The sequence below is a fragment of the Moschus berezovskii genome, chromosome 13 (genome assembly GCF_049115385.1).
Source record: "Moschus berezovskii isolate FMDL1 chromosome 13, NW_MosBer_1.0, whole genome shotgun sequence".
In the NCBI taxonomy this organism is placed as follows: Eukaryota; Metazoa; Chordata; class Mammalia; order Artiodactyla; family Moschidae; genus Moschus; species Moschus berezovskii.
The window spans coordinates 68,474,222-68,486,925 of NC_142472.1; positions in this window are offsets into that span (position 1 = coordinate 68,474,222).

A 12,704-nucleotide genomic window follows, 5' to 3' on the forward strand; every position below is an offset into this window, starting at 1 on the left:
GTCTAATCACTTCCACAGGAAGCACAATATTTTTCTTCCTAACACAATATGCAACTTTCTCCCATCATTCTGATGGCTGTTTCTTTAAGAGTTTATAGCAGAGAACTGTCATCTAGCTACCTAAATTCATTCTTCCATCCCTTTGTTACTATAGAATTATAGTTAGGTAGAGTTAGTTAATTAGCTGAGCCACCTTTCCCAGCCTGTCATGCAGTGAGGTATGGGTATACCGGGTGACAGTCAATGTGAACAGAAGAGTTCAAATTCTTGGTCAGCACCTCAAGACAGTGGAAATGTCCTTCCTCTGCTCCCTCAGTTGTAACCTGGTCATTGTAGTAACCCTGTTTCAACACCATTGTTGTTGTCGAGTCGTTAATTCATGTCCAACTCTTTTTGTGACCCCATGGCCTGTAGCCTTCTAGGTTCCTCTGCTAATGGGATTTCCCAGGCAAGAATACTAGAGTGGGTTGCCATTTCCTTCTCCAGGGCATTTTCCTGACCCAGGGATCGAACCCAAATCTCCTGCGTTGGCAGGTGGATTCTTTACCACTGAGCCACCAGGGAAGCCCTAGTAGGTGATAATGCCCTGGCGGATGATGAAGCAATAATTGTGGAAGGAACCTGGTTCTCCAAATGACCTCATGGAACAAAGACACTTATTTTTCTTTGGCCAGATACTATCGCATTTTATCGGAGAAGGCAATGGCAAGCCATGCCAGTACTCTTGCTTGGAAAATCCCATGGATGGAGGAGCCTGGTAGGCTGCAGTCGGTGAGGTGGCTAAGGGTCAGACACGACTGAGCGACTTCACTTTCACTTTTCACTTTCACACATTGGAGAAGGAAATGGCAACCCATTCCAGTGTTCTTGCCTGGAGAATCCCAGGGACGGGGGAGCCTGGTGGGCTTCCATCTATGGGGTCACACAGAGTCGGACATGACTGAAGTGACTTAGCAGCAGCAGCAGAATCGCATTTTATGAAAGGAATCTAAGACTAATTATTCTTGTGTAGTCACATCACATTGGCTGTGAAAAGTGAAAGTCTGACTCTTTGCAGCTCCATGGACTATATAGTCCATGAAATTCTCCAGGCCAGAATACTGGAGTGGGTAGCTTTTCCCTCCTACAAGGGATCTTCCCAACCCAGGGATTGAAACAAGGTCTCCTGCATTGCAGGCAGATTCTTTACCAGCTGAGCCACAAGAGAAGCCCAAGAATACTGGAGTGGGTAGCCTGTCCCTTCTCCAGCGGATCTTCCCAACCCAGGAATTGAACCAGGGTCTCCTGCATTGCAGGTGGATTCTTTACCAACTGAGCTATGAGAGAAGCCCTGGCTGTACAGTAAGCTAAAACCTTACATGTTTTTCCTGTACTTGTGGAATGGGTGTTTGAATACAAAGGAAATCCCTTATACTTATCATGCTTATTAAACCTCAACTTGACAGATAGAATCCATCCTTCTAGTTTGCCAAGATCCTGTTGTTTTCTGGTTGTCAGCCACTCTTTTGGTTCCTCCTCTCAGCTTCCAGTGATCCATATTTTTGAGCATCATGCCAGCTGTAGCCTTTGATTAGTTTCATTTCATCTTTAGATACTTGGGTTAAGGAATAAAATACCTTACATATATTTTTCCTGCTTAAATGAACCTAGAGTTCTCAGTCTACATCTTAACAATATGATTATGATCCCCTGTGATGCAAGTAATACTCATAGGGTTGCCCCTGATATGGTGCCTTACAAGACAGTACAAAAACGCCAGTGAACATCACTATGCTGGGAACATACTCAGTTCAGAGCCTCTCTTTACTATCCTGCAGGTGATGCCAAAACCTTGTCCACCCACAGGGGTACACTGCTTATTTCTAAATGGAAAAATGGTCCAACTCTTCTACTTCTCAGCAAATGAGTTCCTTTTGTTCCTTTCTCATTTTTAGACATACATCTGCAGACACAAACTTATTAAAAAGTGCGTTACCATTTTAATTATGTGTCATCTGTAAATGGACACATTAATGTAGTAGGCTAATTAAAAATTAAACAAGCAGCATCACTCCAAAGCTAAAAGCCAAGTTTTAGCTTCTAGTAACTGTTTGAGATTAGAGTACAGTTACTGAATAAAAATAGTATGACTCTATTTAATTTAGTAGAAATGAAGGAGCTGATGATACTTGCCAGTGAAGTGAAGTGAAGTCGTTCAGTCGTGTCCGACTCTTTATGACCCAATGGACCGTAGCCCACCAGGATCCTCGGTCCATGGGATTTTCCAGGCATGAATACTGGAGTGGGTTGCCATTTCCTTTTCCAGAGGATCTTCCCGACCTAGGGATCGAACCCGGGTCTCCCGCACTATAGGCAGACGCTTTACCGTCTGAGCTACCAGGGAAGCCCGATACTTGCCAGAGATAGCTGGAATTAGCACATAAGTTACCTTACATTTCTCTGTGTTTCTGTTGCCAAACATAATGCCAGTGCTGACCAAATACTGGGTGGGAGGCAGAGTCTGGACCTGTTTCGAGACCTCTGCTGGGCTCTGTGCTTCTGTAGAACCACTGCCTTCCCTTGCCCTTGGGCCCCACCATCGCCTCTTGAATCCCCAGCCTTATTAGGAAGTTTCCAGCTGGTTGTGCCCAGGACTCCAGTGCTAGGCCAACTTAAGTTAGTGGCCTTCAGAAGGTAGATGTGATCCATACCCAGAGGATCAAAAACATACTGAGCTATCAAGGACATGATGGCCTGTGTTTTGAGTCCTGTTGGAGTGAATTCAGCACCACCAAATTTTAGGAGTAGAACGAACTCCAGAGATCCTGGAGGGATTTGGTATGTTCCCATAAACTAAGAACCTTATCCACCATGCCTGGAGCAGCGTGGAGTTTCCATAAAGCATGACCTCTAAACTCCAGCTGTCATCTGTTAGATTCTTCTAGTTTCTCTGCCTTCAGTTCAGTTCAGTTGCTCAGTTGTGTCCGACTCTTTGTGACCCCGTGAATTGCAGCACGCCAGGCCTCCCTGTCCATCACCAACTCCCGGAGTTCACTCAAACTCATGTCCACAGAGTCGGTGATGCCATCCAGCCATCTCATCCTCTGTCATCCCCTTCTCCTCCTGCCCCCAATCCCTCCCAGCTTCACAGTCTTTTCCAGTGAGTCAACTCGTCCCACGAGGTGGCCAAAGTATTGGAGTTTCAGCTTTAGCAACAGTCCTTCCAACGAACACCCAGGACTGGTCTCCTCAGAGAAAAACACTTAAAAATTGACCCATGGTGACTACTTAGGAAGTTCTTTCCATTTTAGGGCCTCTTCCACATTTATCTGCATAACTTCTTTATGTGTCTTATTTTGTAATCTGAATAAAATGGTGTGGGAAATAGTAACTACCTGTGGTTTCCATCAAAGCTGTGCCTTTTCCCACTAGCCCATCTTTTCTTTGTCTTGTTTTCCCATCCAGTTCCCACATACTTCTCTGTAGACAGGGCAAAACCACCATGGTTCCTTCCCAGCCGGAAGAAAAACATTTCATCTTTTAAAGTTTTTCCATCGGATGATGTACATATCCAAAGCCTAATCTGGTCCTCCTCCTATGTTTGCTTGTCTTAGTGAATGGCACTATAATGAGTTTTTAGCTCAGAGATAATTTCTTCAGCCATGTCCAATCTACCAATAAGCCCACCAAAGGCATTCTTCATTTCTGTTACAGTGTGTTTTTTTTTTTTTATCTCTAGCAATTTTTTTTGATTCTTTCATAGGATTTCCATCTCTCTGCTTACATTGCCCATCTGTTCTTGCGTGTTGTCTACTTTACCCATCAAAGTCCTTAGTATATTAATCATAGTTGTTTTAAATTTCCTGTCTGATAATTTCAACATCCCTACCATGTCTGGTTCTGATGCGTGTGTGTTTTGCTTGTAATTTTTCCTTGGTGGGTGGACATGATGTACTGGGTAAAAGAAACTGCTGTAAATAATCCTTTACTAATCGGATGGTGACGTGTATGTGTGTGTGTGGCGGGTGTGTTCTATCGTCCTGTGATTAGGTAGATCTCAGTGTTTTTAGTGCCTGTATCTGCTAACTGTGAACTTTGCAAGTGTTTCTGCTTTTTCTTCCCCCTTTAGTGTGACCGAGTGGCTAAAGCAGTCTGGAGTTGGCCATTTCCCTTCCCCCAGGTCAGTTGGGCTCTGATCACATCCCAGCAGGTTAGGTCTGGTTAACTAGCTGCCCCTAAGGGCAGGCTTTGTTGGGAATACAGTGCTCTGACTTGTTTCACAATGGTTTCTTTCCCCCTCCGGCTGGAGGCATAAGGGGATTTTTTTTTTCCCCTCTGATGTTTATTGTGGGAACCTGATCAAGCTCCTGGAGGTAAGTCTCAACATAATTGGGGCCCCTGTGTGACTGGCTTACCCTAGAGTTTTTAACTCTTGGAACTGTTCACTCCACGTCTCCAGCAACTCACTTACGACAGTTCAGATTTTCCAACCCCACCACTGGCTTCCATAGGTTTCTTTATTTCTTCTTCTTTTCTTCCTATAATTTATTGAAAGCTGTACTATAAAAAAGAATTCTTTTTTAAAATTCAGCTTGATATGGTGGATGTATGTTTGTGTTTTTTTTGGAGGATGATTGCTTTACAATGTCGTGCTGGTTTCTGCAGTACAACAACGTGAATCAATGTTGATTCAACAAGGCGAATCAACCATAACCTTGTACACACAGCCCCTCTTTCTTGAGCCTCTCCTCCCCCACCACCATCCCACTCCTCTAGGTCAGCACAGAGCGCCAGACTGGGCTCCCTGTGGTGTGCGTCGGCGTCCCGCTGGCTACCTGTTTTAGACGCGGCAGTGTATGTGTCAGTGCTGCTCTCAGTTTGTCCCACCCTCTCCTTCCCCTGCTGTGTCCACAAGTCCGTTCTCTACGTCTGTGTCTCCATTCCTTCCCTGCAAATAGGTTCATCGGTACCGTTTTGCATAGGTTTCTGCTCACACGTTTCTGGCCCCATAAGCCGAACTACCCTGTATTGTCCTGTCTCTCTAACCTCGGTGCAGCAGTTTGCTCTGTGTCCCCCTCTCTCATATGGATCCCAGAAGAGCTGGTGAGTTTTCAGCCTGTTTGGCTTGCCACTTGTTGTTAGAATGGACTGGGAACCCCCAAGTTCCTTACATGCAGAACTGGACACTGACAGTCCTCCTGTTAGGAGTTTTTAATGAGTTTGGGAATCCATCTAGTAGTGTGATTCATAAACTAGAATCTCATCTCCACATCACCTCCTGAGCCTGTTGACACTTACCTCCTAAATATCCCTTGGACTGTTCCCTTTCCCTCCTTTGTTGTCTCCACACTGGTCCAAGCCTCCTCCCCTCCTCACAGCACCCCCACTGTGGACCTCCTGTTCCACACACTGGAGCCAGAGCAATACTTCCAGAGCAGAAATCTCCGTATTACTAACCCTCTTTCGAAACCCCTGTGGCCAAAGGACAGTGAGGCCTTGCCCACGGAAAACCCCTAAATGGACAGAGAGAATTTCCAGCTTCTGCAACAAGGATGCAGAAAAGTCTTAAATATAGCCCAGCAAGAATTTCATCACTCAGGACTGGGTAATGTGGACTTCTGAGTGGGCAGAATTGTTACCTTACCTGGGTGGGCAAATAAATACTGGAAGGCTCATGGTTCAGGGCCTTTCACACTTAAAGGATTGGCCTCTCTGACAGGCTGCTGACCACAGCTGATACCCTGATAAGCAGAGAGGGAGACTCAGGAGGTGTCTTTTTTTAAGTCTTTATTGAATTTGTTACAATTTTCCTTCTGTTTTATGTTTTGAATCTTAGCTCCCCACCAGGCACACAGAACACATACCCCCTGCACTGGAAGGCGAAGTCTTTTTTTAAAAAAATAATTTAATAAATTACTTTATCATATTTTTTGGCTGTGCTGGGTCTTGGTTGCTGTGTGGGCTTTCCTCTAGTTGCAGAGAGCAGGGGCTAATCTCTAGCTGTGGTTCACAGGCTTCTCGTTGCTGGGGCTTCTCTCATTGCAGAGGATGGGCTCTAGGGTGCTCAGATCTCAGAAGCTGCAGCACGTGAGCTCAGTAATTGTGGCACACAGGCCTAGTTGCTCCGCGGCATGTGGAATCTTCCGAGATCAGGGACAGAACCTGTGTCTCCTGCATTATTAAATGTGCGTTAATTTTTTTAAACACCATCCTTGTAGAGAAGGGGAACAAAAAGAAGCAAATGTAGACAAATATGGGAAACCTATTGAAAATGTGTTCATTTCCCCAGTTCCCCTCGATTCCCCCATCCTGCAACACAAAATTAGTGCAGCTCACGTTTTCATCAAAATTCGGCTGTAACTCAAAAAGCATTGGTAGGTGGATTCTTTACCACTGAGCCACCAGGGAAGCCTCCAGGAGGCGCAGTCTCAGCCATTGGATCACCAGGGAAGTCCTACGAGGTGTCTTTTGCCCATGTTGTTCTTATATGCACCATGATGCTTCCAAGTGCTTGTGAGGGGAACTGGTTGGGGCCCACAGGTTTCATGGTTCCTACCCACAAGCCCAGTCCTCGTTCCAGGGCCTAAGAAACCTTTCAATGATTTCTCTTAGCTCTTAGGATAAAGCAGACTCCTCAACTGTGGTCCTTGGCTGGGTTTTCAGGTTCCTGTCCTGCCCTGCTTCCCCTCCCTCCTTCTCTCCAGATCCAGTGACTTCCCGGTTCTGTGTATCTGCCACTCTCTTCCACCTCAGAGCTCTTCTTTTACTCAGGGATACTTTTTTCTGCTTTTCTCAGCTACATCACTTGCAAGCATCTTTCTGATCTTAGCTCAAGGACCATTTCTTCAGAGAAAATGTTCCTGAGCTGTCTAACTACTCAAATCCCAGTGTAGGTTTTTATACCATCTTGTATCTTTTCCTAACATTGGTCACCATTATAGTTTGCATGTGTGCGTGCTAAGTCACTTCAGTTGTATCTGACTCAATGTGACCCCATGGACTGTAGCCCCCCAGACTCCTCTGTCCAAGGGGAGTCTCCAGGCAAGAATACTGGAGTGGGTTGCCATCTCCTCCAGGGAATTTTCCCGACCCAAGGATTGAACCCATGTCTCTTGTGTCTCCTGCATTGGCAGGTGGGTTTTCTACCACTAGTAACACCTGGAAAGCCCTGTAGTTTGTATACCTGTGTAATTATTTGATGAGTATCTGTTGCTCCATGAAGGCAAAGACAATGGTTTGTTTTGCTTATTTTCATTTTGTCTGTGCCTGGCTTGGTGCTTCGCCATGGGAGGCACTCAACAAATGTGATGAGTGAAAGAGTGAATGCCCTTGTATTGGTTATAAAGAGGAATCATTGCGTAATTGACGTTTTCTTTCCTTTTTTTGGATGGGTTTGGCTGTTTATCAGCAAGTATTTATTGAGCTTGTATGAGGCAGAGAGTACTGTTTGTCGCTCTGTTTTGTAATAGTCCCATGGTATGTGGTATCTGAATTCTGTGCTGTGATTCTAAGGAAGACAAATAAGGTATACAAATAAGGTGTAAGAGGCTGATCTTTTTCATCTTCTTTATGCAATATGCTAACATAAAGGAAGTAACCACAGACCAGCAAACAAGCGATGAAATCGCTTCCAAAAATAATACAAGTTAGTGATGGAGCTCAGAGTGATGGAAGGAAAGTTACCAACTGCTCTCTCTCCCTTCAGCCACTTTGTACATTTCTGTTAAGAGTTTCTCTGTTCTAGGTACATGTAGTGTGACCTGGGGACACATGGCGAGTAGTACGGAGTGAGTGTTCCATAATACATCGCAGGCAGCCAGTGAAAGTTGCTGTAAGTTTCTCTCGCAGGGAGGGAGAGAGAAGTCATTCTCTAGCAGGGCCCTGGAGAGGGTCCCCATCTGCAGGCTTGTGACCCAGAACAAAGGGAACAGTTGTCTCATTCCCCTTCTATAGGCTGCTGCTGGTTTAGAGGCAGGCCCTATTTTCACCACTCATTAGTGTGGACTGCATGTCGTTACTGAGTGGTTGTGTAACAGCAAAAGTGATTCAAGGGGAATTTAAGGCAGAAGGCTTGTTTACCAAACGTTAACTTTGGTCCGAGTACTGAGGTACTGATGTATGCCATATGCAACAACACAATTTTGTTGGCCAGAGCAGGCACTGTGTAGACAAACTTCCTCCTTCCTGGGAAGGAGGTTTGGCTGGTACAGAAGAGCCTGGAATGAAGGCTGAGCCTGAAGCCCTCCCTGATGGCCAGGGGAACTATAGTGAAGCAAGGACTCACTTTGTAAGTATTTGATGCCTGTTGAACAGCATGTGTGTCTTACTCGAGAAATACTGTGCATCTTAACAGCATTTTTTGTGGATAACATGCTGTTTTGCTGATTGTTAAACCAGTTGCATAAGAAAACACACATACACACACACACACACACAATTATTTATTCCAGATGTCTACTGGAAACCCAATGTAGTCTCATTTGGACTTGATTTCCAAATAGAGAAGACTATCTCCAAATAGATAGACTATCTCTTCACACTTCACCTTCATTAAGTATTTTGGAGATCATGAAATTATTTTCTCAACTAGCTTTTAAAAACCCCAAATCACTGATGATTCAGTCCCAGATTAATACCCTTTCAAAAGATGTGGATGAAGAAGTGAACCAAGGTAAGTGGGAGTTTGTGAGGTACCATGGAAATGTGGAGTTGTGAGAATTTTAATATCAAAAGGATCCGTCATGGGTTTGAAAATATTTTTAATAGATTCTACTTTGTAGTTTTAGGTTCATAGCAAAATTGAGCAGAGTTTTCCCACGTATCTCAAACATGCAGAGCCTCTATCCTTGTGGATCAGTCATGGATTGTGAAACATAAGATAATGGGTAGGAAATGGCCATTTATTGATTTTGGCTGTCCAACATCGATGCCCTTCCACAGCATCCTGATTTCACTGGAAAGAAATGTCCTTCCCCCATGGGTGTTGTCCTCATGGCATAGAGAAGACATCCCTTCCTCTAAGCCACAGGGGTCCCCAACCTCTGGCATCTAATGCCTGATGCTCTGTAGTGGAGCTGATGTAATAATAATAGACATAAAGTGCACAATAAATATAATGCACTTGAATCATCCCAAAGCCACCCCCCACCCCCCACCCCAGTTCATGGAAAAATTGTCTTCCACAAAAGTAGTCCTCAGTGCCAAAAAAGTTGGGGACAACCGCTCTAAGGAACCTGAAAGGAACCTAACCCTCCCTCTCCCTGGGGGTCAGATGGCACATGATCTGAGCTCAATCAATCAGACTCACTGTCTCAGGAACTAGAATCTTGACAAAGTGTTGAAAGGACACGAGAAAGGGGCCACAGGGACCTGAAGCTGGGTGGCTGGTGGCACTGGGTGACTGTGGCTCTTCTTTTACCTGTTCTTCTGGAAACCCTCGGTTCCTACTGATTTTAATGGTTTAATGCCTACAGCCCCTTGTCAATTCTCTGAGCCCACACATCCTTCCAACAAATGCTTTTGACTTAAGATTGTCAGAGTTGTTGTTCAGTTTCTAAGTCATGTCTGACTCTTTGAGACCCCATGGATTGCAGTATGCCACACTTCCCTGTCCTTCAGCATCTCCTGGAGCTAGTTCAAACTCACGTCCATTGAATTGGTGATGCTATCTAACCATCTCATCCTCTGTTTCCCCCTTCTCCTCCTGCCTTCAATCTTTCCCAGAATCAGGGTCTTTTCCAATGAGTCGGCTCTTCACATCAGGTGACCAAAGTGTTGGAGCTTCAGCTTCAGCATCAGTCCTTTCCATGAATATTCAGGGTTGGTTTCCTTTAGGATTGACTGGTTTGATCTCCTTGTTGTCCAAGGGACTCTCAAGAGTCTTCTCCAACATCACAACTCGAACGCATGAATTCTTTGGTGCTCAGTCTTTTTTATGAGTTGCTGACAAATATGCAAATGGTAAATTAGTAAGAAGGTTGTTGAGATGGTAAGACATTAAACAATGACTCAAGAGTGTACGCTCAGAAGGAAATGGCAGGGCTGGGGAAATTGGGCCCAGAGTCAGAGGGCGCTTTTGGGTCAGGTTTCCATGAAGATGAGAGAAATAAGAGATGGGAAACTTCTCAGGTTTCAAGGTAGACTTCAGAGTCAGAATAAAGCTACCTTACCTCCCCACACTGAGTCATCAAGGACATAAAGGAAAACAGCACTACTGTGGCAGCAAGACAGAAAAGACAAGTTTTTTCATAGTGGAATCAATATGGAAAATGGTACATCGTGTTCAGAATAATTCAAAAAGTGAACCGCTTCCCCCCCCCAAAAAAAAAACCTAAAAATTAAAAAAAGGACTTCCCCCAAGGCCCAGTGATTAGGACTCCATGTTTTCACTGCCAAAGACCTGGGTTCAACCCCTTCGTTGGGGAACGAAGATCCCACAAGCTGCGAGGTGTGGCCAAAAAAAAAGTGAACAAAGGAAGGTGAGGCAATGCAGAGATAAACAAATAGGAAGCAGCAACTACCTCCCACCCTTGTCTGGAAGGACAAAAGAAGGAGGTGGTAGAACTATGGTTGTAGGTGGGTGGGACATGGGCATGGGAGATTCCTGCACTGTGAAGGCAAGAACTTTGGAGAGACCTCCTGACAGGTGGGAGCAGGAATTGCAGTAGATGTAGCAGGAGATGTAGTAACCCCCAGAGGTACCATTTCCATGGTCTGGAGAGAAGGTAGAAAATGCACTGGCTTCTTCTCCCATCCTGCTTTCTGGTCTTCTAATGCCTGCCATTGGCTGAACTCTGCTGGTAACCAGGTGATGGGAATCTGGAAATTTCAGCCTTCAGGGAAAGGCGGATGAGAGCCAATAAGCAATGACCCCACTGAGTAGAAATGGGGTTGGCTAGCCAGAGAGGCCTCGTAATATTCAAAGACAAGATCTGGAGAGGAGTCATGTAACATGACTGAAACTAGAACTGTCTGGAAAAGACTGCTCCTATTAATTTCCTAACAAATAATCACAAATAGTTTGGCTGAAAACACACATTTCTTCTTTCACATTCTGGGAGTCTGGAGTCTAAAATCAGTTTCACTGGGCTAAAATCAGAGTGTCACCAGGGCTGGTTTATTCTGGAGTCTTCAGAGGAAGATCTATTTCATTGCCATTTTCAGCTTCTAGAGGCTTCCTGCATTCCTTGGCTTGTGGCCCCTTCCTCAAATTACTCCAACCTCTTCCTTGCATTATCACACCTCCTTCTTTGGCACTCAGCTTCTGCCTGCCTCTAATAAGAACTGTTTATAATTCTGTTGAGCCTATCTGGAAAATTTAGGATCATCTGTCCATCTCAAGACCCTCAACATAGTCATATCTTCAGAATCCTTGTTGCCATATAAGGTTATATATTCGAAGTGTCCAGGATTAGGACATGAACATCTCTGGGGGCCATTACTCAGCTTACCACATGTGAATACTTGGAGCTAAGTCAAACTATGGGTCTTCCTTGGGACTGGGAATAGTCATTCGTTTTACAGCTTGAGTCCTGAGACCTTGCTCATCACAGTGAAACAGGACACATGGAACTTTGCACATGTGCTGTACTGCTGTGGAATTGACATCTCAGAGGAGAAGGAAGTTTGAGTGGGACTCTCATGGGGAGGTTGTTTGGATTAAGCATTCTCTTTGGTCCTTCTTTGGCTGAGTCACCCAGTTCAACATCAGGGACAGAATGAAACCACCTGCAAGGCCACCTCCTTTGCTTCATTTCCTCTTGTCTCAAACCAGCTGTAAAGTTGTAACCACACAGCATGAAGAAGGTGTGAGAGGAGTGCAGAATCTAATTGAATCTGCCAGGAAGTGGTGTGGTCTACGAATAATCAGAAGAGAATCTAAGTTCAATGAGCTACATAAGAAAATAGCTTAACCTGGGTAAGGGTTTGAAAACTTGAGATCATCACATAAAGGAATGACATAAAGTATAACTTTAAACCTGGATCGACTAAACTCATCTGCAGGATATAGGATTTGACGTCTTTTATTGTCATAGAGTCTATCCCCAAAAGGCTCAGGATGTCTTTCAGTGACTCAGAAAGAATCCCCTTAGATTTATTCATCCCCCTTTCCTGCCTACTGACTTCAGATCTATGATCAATAAGCAATCTCAGGCTGCCTGAGATGATGATACTATTGTGGTCACTGGCAAGGTAATTGCCTCAACTCTCTATAGGAAACTATAAGATAAGAAGAACTGAAAGCAGAGATGACAAACCCATATATGAACACATGCGTACTAAGTATGGGAGTATTTCATTGATGCTTGATAATAAAAGTACACGTGATACCTTAGAGAATTTAGTATATTAGAGAAACTGACAGCTTAGTCTTATGCACTTGATTTAAAATGTATAATTGGTTTTAGGCTTGCCTTTTAAGCAAAAAGCATAAGAAAAATGGACCTCGCCTGTAAGTGGTATTATACTGTTTAAAAGGACTTAAATTTTAATTCACTAGATGGACAAAAGTTTCTAATAATATTTCTTCTGGTTGTAAGTCTTCCCTTTAGGCATTTGAAGGGCTTAAAAAGCAATCAAATACAATACTTTTAAATGAATTTCTTTAATTAATTTCTTCTATAATTAATGAAGTTTAAAATTTTAAAAGGGGGAATTTCCTGGCTGTCCAGTGGTTAGGTCTTTTCATTTTCATCTCAGGGGGCATGGGTTCGATCCCTTGTTTG